General features: G+C 45.3%; 1 pseudogene across 1 annotated transcript in view; it reads right to left on the bottom strand.

The window, feature by feature from the left end:
• LOC147705979 (protein-glutamine gamma-glutamyltransferase 6-like) overlaps nucleotides 1-23,909 on the bottom strand; it is a 118,545-nt pseudogene that overhangs the window by 20,544 nt on the left and 74,092 nt on the right. Inside the window, exons 11-12 of the transcript XR_015297339.1 lie at nucleotides 19,937-20,094; nucleotides 16,121-16,254 (exon numbers count right to left, since the gene is read on the bottom strand). The product of XR_015297339.1 is annotated as a protein-glutamine gamma-glutamyltransferase 6-like (transcript). The remainder of the gene's footprint in view (nucleotides 1-16,120; nucleotides 16,255-19,936; nucleotides 20,095-23,909) is intronic.

Raw genomic sequence — 23,909 nt, 5'->3', positions numbered from 1 at the left:
TTCCCATAGGCTGCGTTCCCATAAATTTCCAACACGATTCTTTTCCTCCAGCAACACTAAGACTGCGGGGGTGGCGATCCTAGTGGCACGACACAAGGGGGAGGTCCTTCATAAACATGCAGAGCACAAAGGCAGATTGCTGGCCTACAGATTAAAAATTGGGGGACTCCCGCTTACGGTCAGATCCCTGTATAGCCCCAATGACCAACAGGAGCAGTTTTTACGATCGGCGTTAGTGGATATTACTGCCTCGCAGGACAAACACATTATCATCGGGGGCGACTTTAATATGGTTTTCGATTTGGCCCTTGATAGATTGGCGCAGCGTAACCCACAGACTGGGGAATTTTCCGCCGGTTGTAAAACACAGCTGTCGGAAGTGGACCTCCACGACCTCTGGCGCTGTATGCACCCTACTGACAAGGAGTGCTCATACTACTCCCATGCGCATAAGACATATGCAGGACTGGACCACCTTTTGGTGACGACTCAGGTAAAGGCGTTGGCCTCGACAATTGAAATGGGGGTGATCTTCATATCGGACCATGCTCCGGTACTCGCTACATTAAGCCTGCCACCGGTGACTTGCACCCCTCGGGTCTGACGTCTTAGTGACACTCTACTTCATAGGAAAGAGGTTGTTAAACGCATAACAGAGGTTACTCAGGAGTATCTGTCTCACAATGATAACCCCGACACCACACTGGCGACAGGATGGGCTGCCCTGAAAGCGGTACTTAGGGGAGAGTTTATAGCCATTGCGTCGGCTGAAAATAGGGAGAGGCAGAGTAAAAGGGAGGAACTCACTCAACGGGTCCGTGAGCTCGAACAGATACACCGCCGCACAGGGGCGCCCCGGGTGTGAAAGCAACTGAAGGGAGCCAGGAAACTCCTAACGGCACTATATATGGACCGTGCGGAATACGCAGCATTGCGACTGCATCATGCCTATTATACTGGGGGGACCGTTGTGGTCGCCTACTGGCAAATAGACTTCGGGTACAACGCCAGCAACAAATGGTGAAGGAGATCTATGGCCCCACTGGGACGATGGTTACGGAAGATGCCCAAATAGCTGAAACCTTCCGCAGGTTGTATGCTAATCTCTATGCAGGGGATCCCCCGGACGAACCTGCAACAACGGCGTTTCTAGACTCTGTTACCCTCCCATCCATGGCACTCTCACAGGCCGAACACCTAGATAGTAACATTCGAATCGAGGAGGTGATTTCCGCTATTGCCAAAATTAAACACGGCAAAGCCCCAGGTCCAGACGGATGTACGTCTCTATTCTATAAAACATTCTGTGCATTGCTGGCTCCGCTCCTCACCCATCTATTCGACTCGTTCGCGACCCCGGGGGCCATCCCACCTGACCTCCTGCGAGCCTCTCTTACAGTCATCCCTAAGCCGGGGAAAGATCGGTCGCTCTGCGGCTCTTACAGGCCGATATCTCTCCTAAACGTCGATCTTAAGCTATATACGGGGATCCTTGCCGCCCGACTGGCCCCTCACCTGCCAGGCCTTATTGAACCGGATCAGGCGGGATTCGTTCCTGGGAGGCAAACGGTGGACAACACCAAAAGGATCGTCCAACTCATTGAGAAGGCCTCCCGGATCCCAGGGGAAAGGATGATGTTGGCGGTAGACGCCGAAAAGGCGTTTGACCGGGTGCATTGGCCTTATTTAGAAAAGGTCCTGCAGAAGGCAGGCATCGGAGAGAAATTTCGATCCTTAGTACTCAATTGCTATAAATTTCCGACGGCGGTAGTGCGGGTGAACGGATACAGCTCACAGAGCTTTGACATCGAGAGAGGCACTAGACAGGGGTGCCCACTCTCACCCCTGCACTTTGCCCTGCATATGGAGCCCCTTGCCCAACGGATTCGCATGATACGGTTCGGGGGCTTTACTCACACCATAGGCCTCTACGCTGCCGATATAATATTATCGTTGGACGAACCCCGGACGGCCCTCCCAGCATGCATTGGGGAATTAGACTCCTTTGCAGCCGTCGCAGGCTTTAAGATGAACATGGGGAAGTCAGTGGCATTAGACGTGTCCCTTGACCCAGCCACTAGGGCACACTTACAGGGGATGTTCCCCATGCTCTGGTCATCAGATCTTGTGCCTTACCTGGGAATCCAGCTGGCTCCCGCCTTGTCGGCTATGGTCACGGCTAACTATGCCGCTTTGGGAAAGAAGATTCGGGAGGAGCTGGGACGTTGGAACCGCAGCACCATCTCCTGGTTGGGCAGAATAGCTGCGGTTAAAATGACGGTGCTGCCCCAGATTCTATACCTCTTCCGAGCTCTACCACTCCAGCCGCCCATTGGGTGGATCCAACAGATGCAAGCTGACCTTGCGCATTTTATCTGGCAGGGAAAGAGGCCCAGAATGAGGAGATCACTCTCGCTGTTAACACCTGAGGCTGGAGGACTCGGGATTCCGGATCTCCGAAAGTATTTCCAAGCCACACAACTACGCTATCTGGTAAAATGGAGCAGGTGGGAATCAGATAAGCACTGGCTCTTTCAGGACCAGGCAGTGGCAGGCCGTCCTCTACAGGAAGTGCCGTTCTTACGCCGGGTCCATTGACCCGCGAACCTCTATGCCTCCTTCATTACTAGAGTGCCCCTGCAGGTATGGGATGCGACAAACATCAATTACAATCTTACTTCGTTCCCCTCGCCCCTTACGCCCATAGTAGATAACCCGGACTTCACCCCGGGCACTGAGAGAGGGGCCTTCACCCACTGGAAAATGACCGCATGCCGAGCCCTGTGCCATATTTACGACGCAGAGGGTGTCATTCCCTTCCTGCGCCTCCGACAGGAGTACTCCTTCCAAGAGACCGAGAGGCAATGTTATATGCAGGTCCGCCACTGGGCTTTGCACCCACAGGTGCGAGACGCAGCAGATAGGCAATTCCTCCCCTTCGAGAAGTGGCTCATGACCCGCTCATCGGACGCGAAATTGATCACGGACCTGTACAAACTACTACAGCCGCCTGCCTCACACCTATATAATCCAGGGAGGGAACGATGGGAGAGAAAATTGGGCAGGACACTGACACATAAACCATCACCCACTCTCTATGTGCATGTAATGGCCGTACTCCCTCGGACATTCCAGCCAAATGTACATATAATAAACCAGGGCAAACGTCTCATCTTGATTACATCTTACTAGGCTCTGGCCGAGGGCAATTGATCTCACTGTGGTGTCTAGAGTGGATAGTGACCATAATGCCTTAATTTTAGAAATGGGCCTGCCAAAAGTTGGTAGAAACGGAGCTCCAGTTATGGGAGATGGTCAAAATAACAACAATGACCTCACCCTGACTAACAATAGGCGCAGTATAAGATGGTCTCGTCTTGAGAAAAACCCAGAACAGATAGCGAAATTGTATAAATTAGCGATTCCCTTTCTGACAGAGGTTGCAGCCCTACCTGAACCCCTATTGTCTGTGGATTCTCTATCACAACTTGAGGTGCACTACGGGGACCTAGCAACTAACCTAGCTGAGATATTGAATCCCAGGGAGTTTAAGAAGGGTAAAGGGGTCCCCTGCTTCCTGGTATAATAAGGCGTGCAGGAAAGCCAAGTCAGAGCTGGTGATGGCCCTCAAAGATAACAATAGAATAGCGGTCAAAGACAGGAGGGCTCGATATAAAAGTCTCCCCAAGTGCGCGAGGGAAGAGTGGGAGCAGGAAAAGTGGACCAGTTTATCTGCCGCCCTGGACAACAAAGACTATAAAACATTTTGGTCCATAATTAATAACGGCACAGGTCAAACGAAAACTGCTGTAGAACCCAACCTCGTGCCAGTAGTATGGGAAGGACATTTCCGGGCTCTCTACTCGAGCAAGGCTCCCCCGGATGAACACCTTAATCTCCCAACATTTCTCGCCGCATAATACTCTGTTAGAGGAGTGTGAGGTAACGGTGGGCGAGGTGTGCATCGCTATTAACAAAATTGCTTCAAATAAAGCACCCGGTCTGGACAAACTCCCTGGTGACATCTTCAAGCACCAGCCGAAAGTTTGAGGTCCCTATCTCCGGACTGTATTTAATGCAGTCCTAAGAGGTATGGCTCTCCCCGGTACTTGGCTGGGAGCAGAGATTGTCCCTATCTTTAAAAAGGGCTCACCTCTTCTCCCATCCAACTATAGACCTATACGTCTCATTGATTTCCCCAAAAGATCTTTGCAAGACTTATTTTGGAATGGCTACAGGACTGGATGGAGGAGCATGCAATACTCAGCCCTTATCAGGCGGAGTTCAGGAAGAACACCTCGACCATGGATCAAATCTTTCGACTAGTGCTATTGCGCTGGAAAACGGCACATATAGAGGGTGGCAGCCTCTATATGGTGTTCATTGACCTACGCTCCGCCTTTGATCTTGTACCCAGGAGCAAACTCTGGAGTGTTCTTTGCGAGCTGGGTGTTCCCATCCACCTCCTTTCAGTCCTGATAAGGCTACATGAGGCTAACTTTGCCCAAGTTAGATGCGGGAAGAGTGGCGAATTAACATCTAGATTCCCCGTTGACCGGGGGGTAAGGCAGGGCTGTGTGCCTGCACCGACCCTGTTTTGCCTCTACGTCAACTGGATAATAGCGTCCCTTAACGGGGTCCAGTATAATGACGCTCCCAAGCTAGCAGGGAATGGGGTACCGGCGATAATGTTCGCCGATGATACCCTCTTGGTCTCTAGATCCCCAATGGGCATTCAACAGACGTTGGATGGTTTTGTAGAATTTTGTGTTGCTCGGGGACTGAAGATCAACTCACTTAAAACAAAATACATGATCTTCAACCCGCCTAGAACCACAAGACCCAATCTCGCCACAGGTAAAACAAGATTGGAAAGGGTAAGCACCTTTGTTTACCTTGGGGTCACAATTAATGAGAGTCTGTCATGGGGTCCCCAGGAAACTAAATCCCAACTAAAACTTGCCCAATTATCTGGTGGGATCCTCAACCTACCTAATATCTCAACGATTAAACCTCATGCCCCCCCTTTGGAGGTCTACAAATCTCAAGCTAGGGGTGAAAGTATGTACAGCGGTGAACTATGGGGTCATTGTAACAACACCCAATTCATTAGGGTAGAGAACAACTTTCTAAGGCACTTGCTAGCCCTTCCGCCCAGTACCCCGCTCTTCCCACTAAGACTCGATATGGGGATTTTGCCAATCGATGAGGAGTTAGCCCTAAAACCACTAAGGTTCTGGCGTCTGCTTTGGGCCACGCCAGAGCTGATTAACTATAGGCAGGGGCTCAGGGAAATACTCACTTCCCCAAGCACACTCAAAATCCCCTGGCTTATGTATATCAAGAAGGAATTGACCAGGTTGGGACTTTACGTTCTATGGTCTGATCCTGAGCAGGGTTGCAAAGCGATTTCGGCCATTACGCTGGCGAAGGTATGTCGCGCTGAGAACTTGAACGTTGCTCTGTGCAATCCCAATATCGGCTCCAGAACTGCTGCTTTTCTTTTGATGAAAGATAATATCGTTTTGAATGTTTCCAAGATAAAATTTACCCTGTGTTAGCCAGAAAACTGTATGTGCAATGGAGATATGGCGTTCTACCCCTACGAACCTTCACATGCAAATGGGCCATGTCTGCTCCGAAAAACTGCCCTCAGTGCGAATGTGAAAGCGAATCGGAGACACATGGCTTCTTTTTTTGCCCTGCCTATTTAAAATCGGGGAGGCATTGGCTTATCCCATTGTGCAAAAACCTTGGTTTCCGGCAATGTGCGCATGCACTCAGAATATTAAAAACTGACACCGCTGGACCAATTGTTTTTGCTGTTTCGAAGTTTCTGGCAGCTATGTGGCGTATTCGTACTGTTTTAATTGACCATGGTTAATGCATGGTATATGAGCTAATTGATAAACTTGCTCCGTCTCTTTTTTTAACATTAAAAAATACTGACATGTTTTTAATAGAATTAAATTTTATTGTTCTAATTTGGATGTGATTTGCAATAATTAATTGTCATGTATAAACTGTAACACCTATACATCTGTCCATGTTTTAACCTGTACTTTTATGGTATTTTTTTACCGAAATAAAGATTTTATGATGATGACTTTCTAAAAGTATCATTTTCAAATGCACAATTTAAAAACCACCTTTCTAAAAAGATGTGTTATTAAATTCTAAGTTTAGAGAATCTAAACTCAATTTCTCTATCTTGTCCAAATGGAAAATTATAGTTATACTTGTAAGATGTTACAAAGCACCTCCCATGTTAGCCTATAGGACAGATAGCCTTTCAATAGTAAAAATGAAATTGGCTGTATTTCACTATCAGGACATGTTACACACACCAGTACATGTCCTACCTATCGCATACACTGCACCCTGCCAATTTGGGTACCTAAGGCCTACTTGAGGGGGTCCTTAAATGTATAAAAAGCGAAGGTTAGGGCCTGGCAAGTGAGTGCACTTGCTCGATCGACATGACAGTTTAAAACTGCAAACAGACACTGCAGTGGCAGGTCTGAGATACCTTTACAGGGCTACTCGTGTGGGTGGCACACTCAGTGGTGCAGTCCCACTAGTAACATTTGATTTACAGGCCCTGGGCGCACACAGTGCACTTTACTAAGGATTTACTAGCAAACCAAATATGGCAATCATGAATAGTCAATCTGGATAACAATTTACACAAGGAGCACTTGCACTATGACACTGATGAGCAGTGGCAAAGTGCCCAAAGCATCTAAGCCAGCAAAAATTCAATCCAGCATACTGTCAAAAATACGGGAGGTAGAGGCAAAAAGTCAGGAGAAACCATGCCAAGGATGCCAAGGCAAGTGTAATACCCCTAGATTGGTGACACCCCTACCCTGCAAAGTGCAGGTAAAATGACGCTCTACATCGGAAGACTCACTGGCCATCCGGCCCTCTGAGGGATTACCCAATGTAAGGGAGTTATAGTCTAGTTTTACAAGCCGCTGCCCCACTCCCGTAGACTGCAAGACATTGAAGTTCTTTTTCCTTACCTTTACTGCTACCAAGGCTTGTTAGTTACGAGTGAGGTAAATGACCCCCTAAACTCAACGCTATGTCAAGAGGGCACTTCATAAGACTAGCAACTGATGTCAGCACCGACCCCGCTCTTCTGTATATGCATCCCGTTTTTGGCATTTATTTATTTGAAAGTTTTATAGAGCGCGAACAAGACCCTTGCGGGTATCAGAGCGCTTTACAGTAAAAAAGTGTATAGGCATAACAAACAGTAAAAATAAGCAGGACCGTAAGTATAACATCAAAAGGCTTAATAAAAAGCAAAAGGACATATCAAACATTTAAGGATAATGAGGACCAAAAAGGATGGCAGCAAAGACAATCAATGGATAGAAGGGTAAGTCAGATAAGGTGCAAAACAGTACCGATTGGTTTTGAAGGATGATGGTAATACATTGATGGTGAAAACGACAACAATAAGTGAACAAAGCTGTACATATAAGAGCCAAGCATTTATTAGGTAGGAAAGAAGAATGGAATAGGGGTTCTCCACCATCATGTGAGTCAATGTTTATGTAAATTTAGCCATAAGGATGCCTTTTACTTCCAGTTTGAAGGAAGAGGAGGAGGGGTTCAGTCTTATTTCTGGTGGTAGGGCATTCCAGTTCCTAGGTGCCATTCCTGAGAAGGAGCAATTATAAGTTTTTTTATTTTTGAATTGTTGTGGTTTCAGAAGGAGGTTGTCGGCACTTCTTGTTGATCTTGACCCTCCAGATATTCTGAGTTTTTGTGTGAGATAGCTGGGCGTATTGTGATGTAGGGCCCTGTGCGTCATGCAAGCTATTTTCAGGTGGATTCTGGCTTCAAATGGCAGCCAGTTTAACGATTTTAGATCCAGGGAGAAGTGGGCCCTATTTTTCGAGCCAGTGATGAGTCTCGCTGCCGCGTTGGTGGATTCTCTTAGAGGAGCTGTAGCAGCTTTGGGGAGACCGCATACGAGACACTTCCATAGTCCAGCCGAGGTAAAACTAGAGCCTGAATTGCTAACTTGAAGTCATTGGGGGGGTAGGAAGGGCTTCAGCTTCCTTAGCGTATTGATCTGAAAGTTGGCTCCCCTCGTTGCATTACTAATATATGCTTCTACATATTGAGGTTACTGTCCAAAGTCCACGATGGTAGGTTGAACATCAAGTGCTGTGAGGTGTTTTATCAAATTGTGCATAGTGGGGACTTTGGCAGGTTGGGCAATAAGGAGGAATTCAGTTTTTAAAGCATTCAGTTAGAGGTGATTCATTGCCAGCCATGCTTTGGTGGTCTTAAGAGTATTGTTGAGTAAACTAATGTCGTCCAAGCTGTTGATTTTGAGGTAGAGTTGAGTGTCGTCTGCATACATGTGGAACTGCACGTTGGAAGTTTGTAACAGATCGGTGAGTGGTTCCATAAAGAGGTTGAAGAGTGTGGGTGATAACGAGGAACCTTGTGGGACACCTAGCATAACAAGAACTGGTTTGGATAGTGTGTTGTTGACCTTGAATTTCTGAGTCTGGTTATGCAGAAAAGAGGTAAACCAGTCTAGCACTGGTCCTGAAAGACCCATTCTGTGTTTCAACAGATCTGTCAAGTGATCGTTTTTGACCATGTCGAACGCTGAGGAAAGGTCTACTAGGATGAGGAGACATGCTTCATTATGATCGAGAAGTTGTAGTGCATCATCAATGATGTGTGTCATGGCTGATTCCGGGAATATTGGAGATTGGGTGGTAGTTGTTGAGGTCCATAAGGGTCAGCTGTGGGTTTCTTAAGAATGGGAGACACTTGTCCTAAATTTAATGAGTCCGGGATGCAGCCTTGTTGAAGTGAACTGTTGATGATCTTGGTCCATAGGGGTAGTAGCAAAGGTGTAAGCTCTTTGACCGCATTTGCGGGGAGAGGGTCCCTGAGGTGATTGGAAGGCTTCAGGGCACTGAGAAATGATCATATAGCCTCTTCAGAGTAGGATTAAAAGTATGACCATGTTGCGTTGTTTTTCAAGGTAAACTTTGATAGGATTTGTTGAGAAGCGTTATGGGGAAAGGGGGGGGGTTGGTGAGGGGGCCAGAGTGAGAGATTAAGTCCTTGAGGAGATCTTTCTTGATGTTTTCCGGTTTAGGTTAAAGTGATTAGAAAAGTCATCGCAAGATGGTTGTGGGTGAGTTAGTTCAAGTGGCCTTTGCGGTTGGTCCTTAGATTGCGTTTTGATTAATTCAAAAAGTTTTTTGGGGCGATTTTTTGCCTGGTCAAGTTGTTGGCTAAAGAAGCATTTCTCTTTCTTTTTAGCGTCAGGGGGAGATTGGCGGATGGTACTGATCTCCAGTTGCGTTCAGCAGTTCTGAGAAAACGTCTGTCCTCGTTAAGGAGCCCGTTGAACCAGGGCTTTGAGTCTTTCATGGAGACTCTCTTTAGTTGCAGGGGAGCAAATTCGTTAATTATAGAGGTCATGGAGTTTAGGTAGTGGTTGGTGAGGTCAGTTACATTGGAAGTTCCAGCGGGGGGTAGAAGTAGATTCTTGCTAGAGGTGGGTAAGGAGTTTGTGTTGAGCTTTTTCCAGTCCCTTTTCCATACCTTAGGTTTTGTATGTTGGGCAGAGGTCAGCTTGATTGTTTCATTGATGAAGAAGGTGATGATGTGATGGTCAGACCAGTCACAAGGGAAGCATCAGTCTTAGCAATTATTAAGTCCAAGATTGCGCCCTTATTGTGTGTCAGACTGTTGCACAATTGGATGAGGTCTAAGGTGTTGAGGAAGTTTTTGAGGCTGTTGACTACTGTGTCGTTAAGGTCGTTCCAGTGGAGGTTAAAGTCACCCAGGAAAATTTGTGTGTTTCGTCTACCGGTGAGTGATGTGATCAGGTCCATGAGGTGTTCTGTGAATAGGAGGCTGTCGCCAGGTGGGTTATAGATGATGTGGAGCGAGCAGACAGGTTTACCATTTCTGTTGATGTCGAGACTGATGTATTCACAAGAAGGGAGTAACGAGGGTATGGCTCTGTTTATGGTGATGTTGCTGCGGTGTATGCACGCAATGCCACCTCCAATCTTGCCTCCCAACCTGTCTAGTCTGATGATGTCATAGTTATGGGGAACCAAAATGTCAATGAGGGGCGAGGAAGAGTCTGTAAGCCATGTTTCAGTGAGTATGATGAGGTCAAGGTTAGTCGAGATAATGAGGTCGGCTATGTCAGTGGTGTGTTTCAATGCCGATCTACAATTCAGGAGTGAGCATTTAAGACGTGGGGAGACGGGGGAAGAGGTGAGGTCCTGGATGAATGGGACTTTACAGAGATTATTGATGATGATTAATCTGTTGTTGTGAGATGAGGGCCTGTGAAGGTTTGCTAGGATAGAAGGTATGGGCAGGTGTGTAGGAGGAACAGTGGTAGTAGAGGCCGGTTCGTAGGAGAGCAGGAGAGAGAGAAGATCGGTCTCGGAGAGATGGTTGTTGGTACGCGAAGGGCGGGAGGGCAGGTTACAGGTGGGTACTGATATTCACCTGGGAGCAATGTGTTTTGTGCAGTGGGGGTGTGTGGGGGACTTGTTAGGAGTGTTGGATCTTGGGAGCCATGGATGATTTTAAAAGCGTGAAGGTCTTCTTTGATTAGATGAAGTGTGGACATGATCTCATCCAGTCTAGCGTCTGCTGGGGTTGTGGTGGGGTGGGGAGATACGCTTATTATGTGTGCAAGGGGTGTCAGTTTGTTAGGTGAATGTGCTAGTACCGGGGTGTGTGTGTTCGATTGTGCAGCTGTGTGCATGTGTGTTAGAGAAAGAGATGTAGATGGTTGGATAGAGGGTTTGCCATTTCGGTGGACATGAGGGCAGGAGAGGAGGAAGGCAAATGTTGTTTAGAGGGTAAACTGGTGTTAGGGAAGTCAAGGGATGGACCATGTTGTGCAGGGGACTGGGCTGTGGTGGACTGGTTATATAACTCTGGTTATTTGTATTCTATTTAGTTTGTCTAGGTGTCTACATTTACAAAAAAATATACTCTATTTCTACATATTGGAATTGACTTTTTCTCGAGTCTTGTGGATTGCTTATGAAACCTTACGGTTCTATAAACCACTTAACACATGTTCATCCAGTAATGCTAAACTGCTCTTTGCTATACCAGGACTGCGCTAAGGACTATTGCTATGAATCAAAGGATCATATTTGAAGCATTGTGATAATATTGCCTGGTAAGGGTACCCACCCATACGAACTTATATTCAATTTTCCTACAATTGCAATTTGCAGGAAATCGGAATTAGGAAATCGCTATTCCTAATCTTCATTTATCTTTACGTGACACAGGGGGATTAAATGATTCATCAAAGGGCGTTGTGTAAAGGCAAGGATTAGAACTTGGTTTCCCAGGTCTAGTGTCTGTATTTCTAGCCTTTAGGTCCCATCATTTTCCCTATGTAACACAGTTAAGAACCTACCATCTAATGAAGGGGGATTAGCCACATTGGTGTAATGTTTTTCCGTAGCCATCCCACACCAAAGGAGGTTGGATGTGTAGTCCTCTTCAGCAGGGCTGAGTTTATATATAATCTTTAACCAGTTGTTATGCTTCTGTATTTAACTCTATCTCTCTATTTGCACATATTTCATTATGAATCGCGATTCCACACCAAGTAAAGCTCAAGATCACAAGCAGTTGTGTCTCCAGCGGAGACACCATCTGCACAACTCTGTATGATGGCCAGTAGAGTGCTGACAGTCTATGTTCATTCTTTGGATCTCACATATGAAAATGTACTAATCCCTTTGTGGGTTATACTCCATTTAGTGCAAACCATACATAAATGGTGACCAACTGTAGTCAGTTACTGTGAGGTTCTAGTCTCGGCAGACTAAGAAACCCTCCAACAAGATGTTTTCTCCACACACCGTAGTCTAAAAAGTCTTGCACTACCTGTAAACGGTAGCCAAAACAAAACCTGCAGAAACAGAAGAAGGACAAAAGTATTCAAGGTATACCAACTCGCTATAAGCTCAGTTTTCAACTGTTTTATATTGGTATTAAAATAGCACTTTGCAAACTCCTTGCTGAGCCATAAGCGCACATCTGTTTATATAATCAGCACACCTCCGGGCTGTCACAGAGGATCATAATCAGTACCAGACTGGGAACTCCTAGCAGCCCTGGCAATTTTCTCAGACCAGCCCCTGGTGAAGCACTGCTTGGCCCTGGGAGGCTGGAACTGCTTGCTTGCTGCTTTTGTTACTGGGGGCAAAACCGGCTACGAGTAACAAAAAATGGCCCCTAAAACTGCAACCCCCCCGCTCCCCCTCCAGCCTCCCGGGCCAGTGCCTGGTACGGCTCGTCCAGTCTTGATAGTAATGATAGACCTCAGAAGCTAATGTATGACTGTAATGTTTTTTTTTTATTTTTTTTTTATTTGTTAGGCGCCTGGTTACACCAGCTGGTGTGTCCCAGCGCTGTGATGAGAGGCTGAATACAGAAGAACCTGAACCAGAGAAGAATCCGGACAACTCAAGAGACCCTACAAGCTCTGAAAGAGATGAGTTTTCAGGTCTCTCCTAAACTTAACCTCAGAAACCTCTTACCTAAGGCTCAGGGAAGTTTGTTCCCGTTCTGAGGAGCCAGGCGACTAAACGACCGCCCCCGCCATCCTAGCCTTCTGAACCTTGGGAACAAGTAGCAGGCCCGTCCCACAGGATCTAAGTAATCTAGTGAGAAAATAGCGGGTGATCAGGTCAGCCAAGTATGCAGGACCCATACCCTGGCAAATGCGATGACACACGCAAAGTGCCTTAAACAGCACCCGTTCCCTAATGGGAAGCCAATGAAGGGTCGCCCGAGCCTTCCTTGAGGGGGCCCGCCTTGGTTGCATGAGGACCAGCCGCGGGGCTGCATTCTGTAGACATTGAAGTCTATTTAAACATTCAGCTGTAGCACCCAGGTACAGAATATTTCCATAATCAAGGTGAGACGTCACAAGGTCATGTACCATAGTCTTCCTAGCAGGAACGGGCAGCAAATCCAGAGTTTTACGAAGGCCCTTAAGAACCCCAAAGCAGGTCCCCACCACGCACCTAGTTTGGTATTCAAAGGAGAGATTGGGATCCAGCCACACACCCAGGTTCTTCACCTGATCGCTAGGCGTAGGAGTAGGTCCCAGACTCTGAGGCCACCAAGCCGATGACCGCACTGACGGGGCTCTCCCCACAACAAGAACCTCGGTCTTATTGCCATTCAACTTCAGGCAGTTATTGGCCATCCAAGCTGCTAGTTCTTGCAAGCATGACACGAAGTTGACGGCTGCCGAGTCCTGTTCCTGAGTCAGGGAGACCACCAGTTGCGTGTCATTGGGTGTAGGACACGACCCTAATCCCGAAGCCATCCGCTATCTTAGCTAGCGGAGCCACATAAAGATTGAACAGGGTCAGTCTCAGGCCGAACCTTGCGGCACCCCCTGTTTTAGCTTGATGATTTTAGAGTAATGGGGGCCTTGCCTCACCTGGAAGCTGCGCTCCACAGGAAGGCTTTCATCCACTCCAGTGCAGGGCCTGAGACACCGCCTTCATTCAGACACCGAAGCAAGGTTTTATGGGCCACAGTGTCAAAGGCGGCACTTAAGTCCAACAGGATTAAGGTCGCTGTCTGCCCGGCACGAAAGCCCGACTGGGAGAGATGTAAAAGATGGTATTTCTCAACATGCGCCATGAGTTGTTTATTCACTACTTTCTCTCTAACCTTAGCAAAGTAAGGCAGGAGAGAAATCGGACACAGATTGTCAAGTTGTTCGAGCTGATATGAGGTTTCTTGGGTAGCGGGAGAACACCGCCTCTTTCCAACTGCCAGGAACTGTGCAGGTCACAAAAGACATTTCCAAGTGATGTGTAATGTAGGGCTCAATAGGAGTAATGCTCCCCCTCAGTGCCTTAGGGGCAGCCGGGTCTCTAGGAGAACCCGACTTAACACTCAGACAGGTTTGGAATAGCTGCTCTGGGGGGGGGGGATTGAGAGGTTTCTCATCTCTACTCCCTCCCAGGCCTCTCTAGCCTTTATTCCAGTATTTTTAGCTTCCCTAGCAGACTCAGGAAAGGTGGAGTAAATTTGTCTGCGAAGAAGTCCGCTACACGGTTGCAGGACTCTACAGATCCCGACACTGGAGGAGCTCTGGTGGGCAAAGAGGAGATCTCCTTATAGATCTTAAACAGTTCTTTAGTTGAGTTCTCTGCTGCCCCAATTCTTTCCTGATAATAAGTAGCCTTAGCTTTCCTAATGAGCCCATGACATTCTCGCCGCATGGCATTATACTCCCTCCTCCCCTGGTCCAAGAGTCCCTTCCTCCATCACCTCTCCAGGCGTTTGCACTCTTTTTTAGACGTGCGCAGTTCGTGATTGTACCAAGGTGCAGATTTTTTCACCCTTCCCGTATTCTTTCTCGATGCCCAAACGGCGGTACTTTTGAGTGCCTCAATAATTCGCCTATCTAAGTTGGCGCATGTACTTTCAATATCAGTGCCCCCCGGTGGCCCTCCCTGGGTCAGAGCATTATTACATTTTCTCGGGAAAAGCCAACCCACTTCCAGCACCTAACATCCAGCATAGGTTTATCCCGCACTCTCAATACTGGCACCCATAGTGCGAAAGGGATCAGTAAGTGGTCGGACCACAGGACTGGGAGAGGGGTATCAGTTACTATGCCCTCCCAGTTGGAAAAAATGGGGTCAGTAGATGTCCTCCCTGATGGGTGGGTAGTTCAGATATGAGCCTTGGTTGCAGCGTCAGCATTTCCTGGCGTACAGCACCCACCCCTCCACTAAAGAGCTCCTCAAAGTGTAAGTTTAGATCACCAAGCACTAGGAGTTTGTCATAGTATATTGCCCGTTGTGTGAGACCCTCAATAAGGCTAGGTGAGAACTGAGTCAGAGGTTCCGGAGGTCTATAGATCAGGAGCCCCTTCACGATGTAATTAGGGTTCACCTAATCGAAAAAGAGCCCACCTCACTATCTGCAATGGTGCTAGGTTCAAGCGAGCTTTGAAGGGTGAGTTTAAAAATAAGTGCTACCCCACCTCCTCTACCGGTAGTACTATCAATTCTTATGATTGCGTAGCGGTTGGGTAATGCCTCTACAATCTCCGGCGCAGAGTCCAAGTCCAGACAGGTCTTGGTAAGGAACAGCACGTCAAGCTGACCGTCAGAGAATAAGTCGTAGATCTCTAATCTGTGCTTCCTGAGAGATCTACAGTTTACCAGGCAACAGTTCTGGCGTGCACTCACCTCCTCAATCACCCTGCCAGGAGAGGACTTAAATTAGCAGTGCTTACAGTTCCAACCATGGTTGTTAGCTAGGATACTGTGCCTGCATAGCTCAGCCAAAGGGGAACAGAGCGCAGGCAATTCATGAGAGCTGAACTGCAAGACCAGCCCAGGACGACCAGGGGTTCTGGCCCCGGTCCCCGAACGGCCGCGGACGGGCGCAGACGGGCTTGCCTTTGGCGCACCTTCAGCGCAAGAAATAATGCACATGCAGGGTGCACTATTGCATTATATATACTACTTGTGTTTTTCAAGGGTTGCAGAACAGTTGGGAATACCACACCCGAAAAATCAATTTTTCTCTAAAAATACTTTTGCACATTGCCTCTTTTCATTGAAACGTGAAATAATAATTCATAACTAATTGTTCACCCATGCAAATACTAACAAGCAAAGAAACATGGTATAATGTAAGTTTAGAATACAAAACGAATGGTAGACTCATATAACCGACATAACAGGATCTAGGGAAGTAAAAAACTCTGACCAGAACAAAACAAGGAGAAAGTAACAAGGCCTGAAGAAGAACGAGACATAAACAAAGGGTTCAGGGCGTGTAGGAAATGGTGAAAAATACAGAAGCTCTCGGGAATAAAATATAAAGTGCAATCTGTGTGAAATTCCTAGAGGAGAATGACATATAAAAATAAAGATTTAGAGAAATAGTGCGAAACATCAAAGCACATAAAGAATTAATTGGAGGCCAATAAATGAGAGAAAATACGAAATACTGAAGGAGGTGTAGAACTTCATGAGCAGTAGACTCAACTAATGAAAAAAAGTGTGGTGAAAAGCCACATTTGAAAACTTACAATTTTATGAATTCGTTTGCAAACAGGCCACTGCCTTCTGCATGCATCTCACAGTCCTTGAGCTCTTCAGAGAGAGGGTTGGAAAATGTCAGGTCCACCCGAGCTTTCTCATTCACCACCACCTGGCCAACAACCTGAGCAGAGACCAAAGAAAGAGTCACAATGTGTGTGGTAAGCACCCCTACTATCACAGACTATTGTATTCATTGGATCGCCTCTGCCCACTGAGGTATTGTAAGTGTCTAAAGTTGGTCGGAAGACATCAGAAATCCCATCTGTCAAAAGTGCACTAATCAGTCTGACTTTACAAACAAATGTTTACAATCACAACAGACAAACAAGTAACAACTAGGAGTGTGCTAAATGTACATTTCACTTGCATGGTTGATATACATTAATGTAATTACTTCACTACTTTGGACTCCATACAACTTAACTTGAACTGGATAATGCTTAACAAAATTAATGAATGAATGAATGAATACACATTTCTATAGCGCATGGCTACCCAAGGGCATCCCAGCGCTTAATGTGACACCTTCAACACAGAGCCGATCACGGAAAGAGGAACGTTTTAAGCTGTTTTCTGAATGTAAGATGGTCAGATTCTAGCCGTAAATGATCTGGGAGCTGGTTCCAAGACTTGGCTGCACTATTCGAGAAACGCTGGCCTCCGATTCGTGACCGCTTGATCATAGGAACTGCGAGTAGTCGTTTACTGTCAGATCTCAGAGTTCTATTAGGACGGTATAGTTGCACCATTGAGTGGGACAATGGGGAACCCTTCCCAGAAATAGATTTATGGACAATGCACATTGCTTTGAAACTGATTCTTTCCTGGATGGGGAGCCAATGCAGCATAGTAAGGGCTCGTTTGGCTGAGCTACATTTGGGAGTGCCCATTAAAAGGAGGGCTGCCCAGTTCTGAACAATTTGTAGTCTCTTAATTGTCCCCTGTGGCACTCCCAAATAAAATGCATTTGAGTAGTCCAGGAAAGACAGTATGAGTGCTTGGACCAAAATTCATCTGGCAGCAAAAGGATGGAGAGGGAGAATCTTCCTAATTGTCCTAAGAAGTCCATAGCAATTGGGGCGGTTTTACGGGCTTGTACTTTGAAATCCAAGTTGCAATCCAACCAGACTCCAAGACTTTTAATCAGTTTTTTTGGTGCCGGTGGGGGGGCCTAGACAGCTGGGCCACAAAAAGTCTATATTTGCGGGCGCAGAATAACCCAGGAGCATAAGTTCTGTCTTTGCTTCATTGAGTTTTAGGAATGACTTGTCCATCCACTCTGAGACCTTCATAAGACATGATGTAAGGCCAGGCTCAGATTTGTCCTGCTGACTAAGGGAAACCACCAACTGAGTGTCGTCAGCATAGGTGACGATCTGAATCCCCCAGGGAAGCACCACATCTGCAAGGTACCTCATGTAGATGTTAAACATGGTAGGACTTAAGGATGATCCCTGAGGGACTCCATACTGCAGAGGGATCAGCTCAGAGGAAGTATCCTCCTCGTAAACAGCGAAAAATCTGTTTTCAAGAAAGGACTGCAGCCATTTCAAGGCGATTCTGACCACCCCCACCTCCCTGAGTCTTTGGACCATAAGTTGATGATTGACCGTGTCGAAGGCTGCACTGAGATCTAACAAGATAAGAGCAGCGCAGCCTCCACTGTCCAAAATGTTTCTATGCTCTTCTATCACAGCGAGAAGAGCGGTCTCTGTGCCCTGTTGATTAATATATTTATCTGGAGAAATTTCCATGACAACATTTATATGGGTTAATTTTTGATTTAAAAGGAAGTTTTTCTTGGGTTTCCCATACAAACAGGTGCAAATTTAGGGCACTATCATCCACCTTTTGAAAAATATGATAGCGTTGACAAAGTTAACCAAGTTAAAAATAAAACTTTGGGCCTTATTTACAAGAAAGCGTCTCAGCACAGTGCCGCAATCCCTTTTGTTGTAAATCTGGGAATGTGGCAGAATCCATAGGTGTTGAGTGGGAACACTCACAGCAACACCCATGGCATGCCCCTTTCACGCAAAGTGCTGCTTGAACAGGGGCCGCATTTACAAGGACACAAAAAGTCACGCAGGGTGGCTTTACATGTCCTTGTAAATACGGGGCAGCGAAATGCACCGCCGGTGTGTCCAAAAAAGTGATGTACCAGCGGCGCAAGAGGCTTGTAGATAAGCGCCTTTGTTTTTTTGGGATGTTCCGAGATAGCTAACTTAGCACCCTGCTGCATATGATAAAGTGTTATTGCAGATATAGCTATAACATATTGTACGCTTCATTAGATGAACAAGAAAGGGTAGACGAGGAAAAGTAAACAAGTGAAAGCCCGTGCCCATGAAACTCTCACTGTTATCCCTGCCTGCTTATTGCTACCCTGCTGTTGTTCTACAAACCCCCTACTTCTGCATGAGCTTGACAGTCTTTTCATACTGATGCAGTCGTTCATAGATCTGGCTGAAGGGAGATTTCGCGTTTGCATCAGCATAATGCATGTTCACTAGTGGACTCTATGCTAACACATATGCTAAAGGCTGAAAGGGTGTCGGCCAAGGTTTTTGATGTGGGTTCCAATTTATTACTAGTGTGTCTTATTGTTAAGATATATTTAATGGTGCACCATAAGATAGGTCTTTTTGGCATTTCGTTGGTGCAGTAGTAACTGTCCTTCTACTTTGTGAACAGTTAACTGGCCTGCTGTGCATAATTTGAGGCACATTGTGGATTGCATTTTTTTTACAATTGTGGAATGTGCTGTTTTTTATAGCTTTCCCATGTAGTTTAATTAACATGCTAATATTAACCACCAACAACAACATCTCAGGCGGCCAATGTTGGTTGGTGGAGTGCCTCAATTCAGGAAGGACCTCAAGACTTGGCTCTTTGAATGAACTTCAGAACCCCTTCTCCCAGAGCCTTGAGACCCTTATGGGTGATTAGCCATGCTCTACAAGAACCCTTATTGATTGCTTATGGTGCTCTCCCTGCTGTTGTTGCTGTGTCTCAGAGAGCCTGGGCTCCAACACATAGTCAACAAAGGAAGAATTTCAGTTCATCTACGTAAATCTATTGGAACGTATTGTCTACTCTTCCTTACAAAAAAACATGACTCATAGCAAACTTTTTTAGCTTTCTTTAAACATTTTCACCATCCTACGCACATGTCCTTAAGAACAAGCTAGAATGTCTGAATATCGACCACAAAAATATATTGCAACGTATATGATGTTGCAGGAATATCACCCAAAAATATTGTGAAGGTAAGTACATTTAGGTAAGTGTAGATTAACTATTCTTAATCCAAAAGTAATGTCATTTAAAGATATGTGTATTGTCATGATACATCGATGTGAAGTATAGTAAACCATGGTTGAAAAGGCATACCCTCAAAACGTATATAGTCATTACTTTTTTGTATTTAAAAGATATATTGATGTGCTTATAAAACATACTCTTCTTTCTATCCCTTTAACCTTCTTCGAGAACGTCTGATCTATTGATTTTGATAACGTTTATTTTATCTGTGGATTCTTTAATTTAACTTCTGTAAGGTTAGATAAACACCTCATCACCATATCCCACCAAAGGGCCTGTGTTATAGATTGGTCAGTAGTATACTGGGTCACAAATTAGACGAATATCCCATTCTGCTTGTTACAAGTGCATTATATCCTATGACCCTTATAATGAGGTGTACGTGAAATGTTCATAATTGTGATGGAGTACCCGTCTGCAAACTCTAGATCAGGCCCATAGTATTTGCTACTGGAACTTCAGGATGCAAAGGTATTTACCTTAATGTTAATGGAGGGACTCTTCAGGGTGATGGTCTGACTAGCCATCACTTTGCCCCCTTGACCAACATTGCACAGCGCAGACACTTCAATGACATGATCATCCGTTAAAGATAGCTTGTACTGCGCATATGGGACATTCACTGGAAGCTCCTTTTCTGAAAAAGTGAAATAGATCATCAGACCATCAGTTAGAGTATATAGTATTATTTTATCATCTCTAACATGAGGGGACGTGCTATATAATATTATCTGAAAAACAGCTAGCTACTGGGTGGAACTTGACTGTAGACATGCACATTTATATTAATCCTTTCAAGTATCTCACTGATGTTGGTGCACAACACTGACACGAACAAAGACCAAGGGGCATATTATCAAGAACAGCATTAAAAATGATCGCTGGTTTAGCGGCAGAAAACTGCTGGGAAGGTGGCGAAAATGTGATTCATTATATGCCTTTGAGAATTCCAATAGAAGTCCATGTTCTGGTGTGAACATGGGCTTCTATTGGAATTCTCCAAGGCATAATATCAAGCTCATTATCGCTGCTTTAGCTGCAGTTTTCTAATATGATAATATGCCCCCAAGTCTCTCATGGCAGACATTGTTTCAATAGTTCCCTTAAGTCCAAGAAAGATATGCTCAACCCATTGGTTGTGCACACTTGTCCCATTCCTGACAGTCACCTTAAACATTTGTTCATGATTTCATAGCCCTTCACTACTCAAGTCCCCATTCCCCAGTTTTTGCTCATGCACAATTTATCAACAGGACAGGGTAATGGAGACCAGCCACCAGAATCACCTACAAAAAAGAATCAAACACTTATATTTAAAGTCAGCGGGGTATGCAGAGTTTTTGCTACTTTTGTATTTGTTGACAGACATTTCGCTGCCTGCACTGCAGCACCTAATTTTAGTGCACTGCAGTTCAAGGTGGCAAAAGGCCTTCGGGCAGGGTCTGGAGGATGGAGGAGACACAGGTATGTGGGGGAGACACCCCGGTTACAAAAAGAAAAAGAAAAAATGAACAGTGCAACGCAAACACCACCATTGAGAGTGTGTTAGTATTTGCCATGGAACCCCTCCCTGGGGTAATGTAATGCAGCAATTTGTGCAGTGTTGCGCTGCTTGGGTTTATCAAGCCACTCAGGGCCACACAAGGCATCCTGTGTCATTGTGCAAAAACGAGAAAACCCTTTGATAAATATATAACCCTGAGGTCTAGATTTACAAACAGTTTGCACTGTATTTGAGTTACAAAAGTGACACAAAACAACTCCCCACATTTTTTTATTTACTTTTCAGCACAAAAGACTTGCTTTGCGCTGAAAAGTTTCTGATTAGTAATGCCATGCAACATAAAGCACTGCTGTGCATTACTCAGTGTCAAGGAGGCGTTACAAGGGTGGTGTATGGGCTTTCCCATTCAATCACACATGCTTTTTTTTCAATCCATAGCATTTGACAACACATATTTAATACATAATTGTTCATGGTCATGACAAACATATATCGCAAAATAAGATAAAAACAAGACAGCGCATACAGGACATATTTTACCTAGATCGTACAATTAATTAAAATGTTCTACCATTGGGCCCCAGATCTGCATACTCAATTTTTTCCGCTTCATTGACTTAAGGCAGTAAAGACTATATTCCAAATTAAAAATGTTATAAAATTTAACCCGCCATATCTCAAACGTAGGGGGGTCCAGCTGCAACCAAACTGATGCAATACATAACCGTGCCACTGCGGCTGCGATGAATATAATATATCTGAATTTATATGCCGGCTGATCAATTTGTAGATTATCCCCAACCCACATCAGCATTATATCCCTTGTCATATAAATTTGAAGCCCTAAGATTTCCGTCAAGAACTGGTCTATTTGAAGCCTTAATTGCTGAAGCATATTGCAATCGAAAAACACATGCACAATGCCAGCTCTTTCCATACTACATCTAAAGCACTTCCCATCATTAGAGTCCCACCACTTCATCATCCTCTCGGGTGTATGATACAAATCAAAAATTGTCTTGTACTGTTGGGCTTTGAGATTAGCCGATAACAAAATCTTTACTACCATATCAATTGATTGTCGCACATAATCGCCTTCCTGGCCCAGCCATTCACTCCATTTAACAGTTTGTGCAGTCATATCATCTGGTTGTGTCTCAATTAATATAGCATACAATACCCCTAGCGGTACCCTCCTTCTAATTGCCTCAACCATCGAGGACGTGGTTATGCCCTCCCCCATTTGATATTTAAATAGGAAATCCCGAACTTGCAGATATTAAAAAAATTCCTTTTGTTGTTGTCCATATCTATCCACTAACGCTGAAAATAAATCCAATACCCCCCCTCGTAGAGATCTCCTAATTGTCTAATACCTTTAGCCCTCCAACTCTGCATCCTAAAATCCCAAAATATAGCTGGGTAAAATAGATAACGGCGTATAATAACTAAACCGTGCGATGTCTAACATTTTCCGTACCGATTTCCAGCACTTATACAGTGCGAGCACTACCTTAAAACAAGCATTTTTCAAGTAACTTTGAGGCATATTATCAATGAACAGAGTTAAAATTATCGCCAAAACTGCTGCTAAAGCGGTGATAATGGGCTTGATAATACGCCCTTGAGAATTCCAATAGAAGTCCATGTTCACAGCAGAACAGGGCCTTCTATTGGAATTCTCAAGGGCGTATTATCAAGCCCATTATTGCCGCTTTAGCTGCAGTTTTCTGCCGCTAAAGCAGCGATAATTGTAACTCTGTTCCTTGATAATATACCCCATGGTTCATAGAACTTGACTAAAAGGTTTCTAGCTTCTAATCCTAACAACATCTGATGTATTGACAGTGATCCCACTATTGACACATCTTCACCGTGCCCCATGTCTGTAGATATGGACCTATCCTGGTCACTCCCTGTCACACAACACAGTGCAGCATTATTGGGTGCTGCGCTGTGTTGGGTGACACTTTTGTAAATCTGGCACTATGGGTCTGACTTTGAGTTTGGCGGGCGGAGTAGTGTCGGTCAGGATGGTGAAGGACATTACCTCTGCTAAGCCATCTATGGACATTGATTTAATCACCTTCGTAGCAGTTCCTTTAGATGCACAAAATGTTTGCTGGACAGCCACCGCCGTTTTGATTGCCACCCACTAAACATTTTTACATTATTTGTTTGCCAAAAACCGCTCCCAAAGTTTGGAAAAAAATAATGATCTTCAAACTCTGGAAGTTTTCTCTCTGGTCATGGGGGATTTATTGTTTTTTATCCTGCACTTCTGTGCCAGGTTTTTTATGTTGAGGGTGTTGATGGATAGGAAAAACTGCATTACACCATCTCCCCTAAATAGAGAGGTTGGTGTAACGTCCATCCTCTGACCGCACCTACTTCATTGGCCTGTAGGAAGGAGTGTTCAAACAGTAGAGCCAACTGGGGCTTCATGAACGAATACCTAAAATCCACCCTTTTCTATATGCGGTGGGCAGACCAAGGGTTTGGAGGGAAGGTTACCCTGCTACATTTGTGTCAGAGGACACCTGTCTGACAAACTCTAAATCAGGGCCTTTCATTTTTTATAGAACCCCCTACATGAGTCTTAGTAGGAGACTTGGGGCTCCTTTTATCTCCAGCTATCACATTGCTCAGAGTTAACCTTCTGCATTCCTTGCCTTATGTTTACATATATTTAGCCCACATTAATAGTTGTATATCCTGACTGGTGAGGACATTAAGGGCCCGATTCACAGAACTAACTGAAGACAAAATCCTAAACTTACTACCATTTTGGTTTTCACAGAAGACACTTACTCATTTTGGTATTCACAGAAGGCACTTACTCATTTCGGTATTCACAAAAGTTAGGAGTCCTAACTTTAGGACTCCTAGATGCCTTCTGTGAATACCGAAAGTCTTAAAATTAGGATTTTTCTCAACTTTACTACTAC

The sequence above is a fragment of the Lissotriton vulgaris genome, chromosome 7 (genome assembly GCF_964263255.1).
Source record: "Lissotriton vulgaris chromosome 7, aLisVul1.2, whole genome shotgun sequence".
NCBI lineage: Eukaryota > Metazoa > Chordata > Amphibia > Caudata > Salamandridae > Lissotriton > Lissotriton vulgaris.
This window is presented reverse-complemented; position numbering and strand designations above follow the sequence as displayed.